The sequence below is a fragment of the Mytilus galloprovincialis genome, chromosome 6, assembly GCF_965363235.1.
Source record: "Mytilus galloprovincialis chromosome 6, xbMytGall1.hap1.1, whole genome shotgun sequence".
In the NCBI taxonomy this organism is placed as follows: domain Eukaryota; kingdom Metazoa; phylum Mollusca; class Bivalvia; order Mytilida; family Mytilidae; genus Mytilus; species Mytilus galloprovincialis.
Genome location: NC_134843.1, coordinates 4935996 through 4941560, shown reverse-complemented (window position 1 = coordinate 4941560; position 5565 = coordinate 4935996).

Genomic DNA, 5565 nt, shown 5'->3' with positions numbered 1-5565 from the left:
TCTTGACAAATCCATCTTATAACCGAAAATAAATTAGAACGACCATTCCACAGCAACGGCCATATTAAAAGATGAAACCGGATCGAAGTCTAATAATGTTTAATTTACATATTGTCACAACTTGTCATCATATCAAACTTGAATGTACTTTTTAATTTTCATCAAACCAATACAAGAAATAATTCAACGTTTGGGCCAGATGTTGTTTTTTGACATATCTTCCTTCAGAAACGGAACCGTGAATTCTAACTTTACATCTAGGGGTGTTAAATTTTAAAGCAGTGGCTATTGCACCGGCAAAATAGCAAATTTTATATTTCGCCGGCTCTGAATAAAATATCTTAGTTCAAGCCGGCAAAATAGCATTAATAGTGTAAGATATACTTCTTCCTGCATAAAGTTAAAAAAAAATCTGAGATTTTATTTTTATGCATACATCTTATGGTAGTATTAAACTGCCGGCTGATTTTATAAATAATTTCAACTAAATGTTTAGTCTTTTAGATATGATTTCATTGCAACAATATATATATATATATGACAATGGATGCTCAATATTTTTTTCTGGTTATAAATTCTTAATAGCTATTTACTCTTTGACTAATAAATTAATGCTTTCAGACGATTAACCATTGTATGTGCCTCAAATATTGTTAGCTGTTTTCTTATTTAACTACTGGTATATCAGTAATTATTTGATTCTTGTATGTTGACAGTGCACATTTTCCTAGTTCTTTTCAAAAGTAAATATTAAATTCCACTCTTTACAAAGAAACGGAAAAATAAATATTCACTATTGTGACGAAAAAGTAGTTTAAGTATGGGGACTTAAACTAAAGTGTGTATTCTTGTGTTTGTGCTTTGTTGTTTGGTGTCTACGTTTCACACGTCCACGGACGACAAATGCCAAGTATACTCTTTAACAGGGTAACCCTAAAAATCTCTGGTAGCGTGATTAAGGGAATCCTGGTCACATAAATAAATAAATGGATCCTGGTGTAGTCTGAACGAAGTCTTGCAAGTTAACATAAACACAAAGTCGATTAAAAGTTCAATACTGTATTATTCAAAATCCAAAGTACATGTAACAGTAATACAAGTTTACAACATCTTAACTGCAGGCTCAACAATACGGTGACATAATCCTAAATCTCCTACGTACACTCCTCTCGTACACAAAATCGTCTCTCTCGTATATCGTATCTCGTCTCCCTCTCACTATCTATTTCTCTCTTTTATACTACTCTAGTAACCTGATCATAATATGGTTAAATGATTCTGAACAAAGAAATATTCTACAGGAGCTATATTATAGGAGCCCGGAGCCCGGAGCCCGGAGCTAAGGTCAACTGAAACTGAGGTCAACCGAGGCACAAATATACAAATCAACGCGGCACCAGCTGATTAACATGATTGATTTGACATTTAACAAGTACAATCTGATTGAAGGCGATAAACATAGATTGTAAACTTACTTTATAACGGTTAATGAGAATAAGTAATCTAATTATATCATGATCATAAAACCCAGTGATGCATGTAATAAACGAAAAACGTTACACTATATTGCTGGTGCCTGCAAAATAGCAATTTCTATAGGAAAATCTATTTTGCCAGCTAGATTTAGGATATTTCAATCAGAGCCGGGAACAACATAGCCACTGCCTAAATTTATCGACATTGACTCAATGTGGTATCGCACGTCTAATAAAGAAACTCGTTAAATTGTCTTCCGCCTGGTTAGGAAATAAAAACTACACTATCATGATCGGTCTATTTTTTATTGAAATACACAAAAAGTTGTCAGAGGGTCTTGTCTTATTTTGGATTTTTGTTTTATCAGAGACATATATGTGTATATATGTCTCTGGTTTTATATAATATTTATATATAAAAAACACCAAGGATTTTTATACTATACAAATCTGTGAAAACACGCAATGTTTTGTTTGGTGCAATTTGTTTCAACTAAGTCATAAAAAGGAAGGCCGGGATATAAATCCAATTATTCAAATTATAAAAGATTTGCGGATATAATAGTAAATTTTCATTTTAAATTATGTAAACCCAAATTTACTAATTTCTTTCGTAAAGCTCACTCGTTTTTAACAATATTATGAGCTATTCGTATAGTTAGAAATTATGCAAATCCTTGGGTTTACCAAGTATTTGTAAAACTATACAAAATCAAACAACTTTGCGAAACCTGTTGCCTAAAAAAAGATCCGTGCGTGACTCATACTTTTTACCGGTGTGTATATGTTTCCCACACGTCATGCCTACGTTTTTGATTTCTATGAACGTAATCAATGTATAACTAATCAATTATTTCAATGAAATTCATTATGTATGACGGATAAAATCATATTGAAAGGCACATCCTTTAGGCTTTGTTTGTTCTATTACAGACATAACGTTGTTTATAACATTTCCTTGTTACGTTATAAACATCAATTTTATATGATATATGTAGTGATCGAATGTGTCGTCGCAAAAAGCATGATGTTGACAACTATTTTTCATTATCGCATTCTAAGATAGATATGCAATATGAGTTATGCATCCTGAATGTATCCCTCAGTTCCAAAGTAAGAATGTGATAAGGGCATTATCACCATCAACATCAGCGTCGACATTTATCGAATCTTCGACTTTGAAATTCTCTCATGTGTTTTGTGGACTGTTAACGTTTTTTTTCTTTTTCTTTTGACAATGTAATGGCACAACTTTTTTCTTCGACAGGTTTTTTATTGTCTCCTAATGCTATCTTATTTCAATTTTCATTTTTATTCAATTTTATCGCATCCACATTCAAAAATGGAAAACGCATACTCATAAAATGTTAGTATATATTTTGAAAAATAAAACAAGTGTGGACACAGATGAGTGTGGATAGTATGTTTGAATGTTTGACAGTGTTTTATAATAAATGTAGTTCTATGATTTTCCTATATGTGTTATTAACTGTGTTGCACGATGACAACCAACCGGAGCATTAGGAGTACTGTTTATTTTATATTTAGTTTAGTTTTTATGTTCAAGACAGGCATGGAAGAGACACTAATTGCATTAGTTACCAAATGATTATGATAGAATATGTTCCACATCTTTGATTTTGGATACATTTTATAGCTAGGAGAGCAACACATAATAGGTTCAATTTTTCGTGATTTTTTTAAATTGGGAGATGATATCTGAGAACGATATAAGGAGCCTGTAACTCAGTGGTTGTCGTTTGTTTATGCGTTACATATTCGTTTTTTCTTTATTTTTTGTACATAAATAAGCCTGTTATTTTTCTCCTTTGAATTGTTTCACATTGTCATTTTGAGACCTTTTATAGCCGACTATGCTGCATTAGCTTTGCTCATTGTTGAAGGTTGTGTGGCGACCTGTAATTGTTAATTTCTATGTCATTTTGGTCTGTTGTGGAGAATTGTCACATTGGCAATCATATCACATCTTTTTTTATATGTATTTGCTAACTATTTGTATGGTTCTATTTATATATACTGAGTGCCAATGAAAACGCAACACTTGGTTTTTCAAAAATAAAATTTATATTAGAAATCATGATCTTTCAAAATGAATTGTTCTTGAAAATTAACAATTCTAACAATAGATCGATATCAAACAAAAATGTTTCAATGTCATCTTTCGGTCGCAATAGATAAACGAAACATCCAATGTCGAATCATCAAATCAGTCCTAACAAAAAATGTTACAACCCTGTTGTGCAGCGCAATCTCGACAGCGCCGTGGAATTGATCATCCCGGACGTTTAATGTGATCTCGAGGAATGTTATTCCACTTGTCCCGAAAAGCAAACTCAAGCTGACTTTTTGATATTGGTGGTGGTTTTCATCGTCTAAACCATGTCAAATCTGATGCAAAATTTGCTCTATCGGACCTAAATCTGGCGAAACGCATGACTTTTGGCCAAGGCGGGTGCCAAACGTCTATGTAACCACCACTGACGATTTTTGGTACATAATGAATGATTTTTGGTCTACAGAATTTCGATGTTTACGCCAGACGGCCGTTAAGATGTCGGCTGTGGTGCTCTTTAACTGTTGAATTTCTGCGCAAATGGTGCTTTACTGAAATTGCTCCAGAGGATCTACCGTGACCACCATTGAACTCTCGTGACCTTTGGACATCCATCAGAGTCGATATCGGATATGTTAAAGACCAAATGTATTGGTTTTGCTGAGCGTTTCTTGCTTTTTGAACCCGGGATGTGGCTTATCATTAACTGATCCATTTTTGTTGAATTTGTGGATGATTTGGGTTATTGTAGAGGCTACAGTCTTCTCGAAATTGTATGCTGTGAAAGGCTTCACTGGATCATGCCGGAAACTGCATGTCGCTGGTTGTCAGAAAGTCCTTGCATTTACTCAGATGTTTATTGCAGTTTCCTTACAATAAGGGTGGGAAAATTCATGACATTAGCCAAGCTTTAAATGACAAAATCGTGAAAATGGTGCGTATATTGAAAAGCGGTGAACTCGGTTTATGTCCGTTCAAAATAACCCTTACTCCGCATTTGTTCCAAAAATCACCCAACCGTAAAGTTGTCGACAATTGTCTTTAAAGTCATTTTCAACCAACTTTACAAAGTTGTAATATAAAATAAATAAAAATTATCAGACTTTTTTGAAAAACGAAAGTGTTGCGTTTTCATTGGCACTGAGTATATCTTTGTGGTGGCTTGTCAGTATCATTAGTAAAACACTTTAAAATGTTGAATTGATCCTCAGATTAGAAGAAATTTTTTGAAAAATAAAAACATATGAGTCTGTCTTCTGTCTTAAATGATTTGTAAATCTACATGGTCCTTTTCTCAGAAATCATTATGCCGATATTCAAACATCTAGAAAGGCAATATACTACTTATGTCTTTAAAATGAAATTAGAATTTTAAGAATACTTAAAGCATCCGTGATTTCTAAATTATGTTAGACTTTGGAAATTTAAAACAACAAATACACAACAACCGATAGAACATGCATGTAGATGGCAAATATTAAAAGGAAAGTCTGTTTATGTAGCTTTTGTACAAATAGACAAGTTAGTGGTGAGTACCACTACATGCATTTTTGCCGGAATGCAGGCTTTTCCACAAGAACGAAGGAAATATATAAAAAGTTACGCAAACACATCTATGTCCTGTAATCGTAAAGATATTCTTGACTTTGTATGTATATCTAATGTGTAAATAATTATGTTTGTCCTCCTGACTAAGATTCGCTATATCTGATGTTATTAGTTTGTTCCATTGTGTCTATCGTATAGAATTGAGAATGGAAACGGGGAATATACCAAAGAGACCATGACCTGAATAAAGGACAGAAAACAGCACAAAGCCACCAATTGGACACCAGCTTTAGCTTGCCGCTGAACAATAATGTGTTCCAAGTCAGAAAAAAAGAAGCCACTGTACATATCAATGAACTAAACATGAAAATAAAGACACACAAGACTATCAAAGGCTATAGAGGTTTCTGACTTGAGATGGACGCATACATGCTGCGGGATTTAACATGTTTTGTGAGATATCAATCC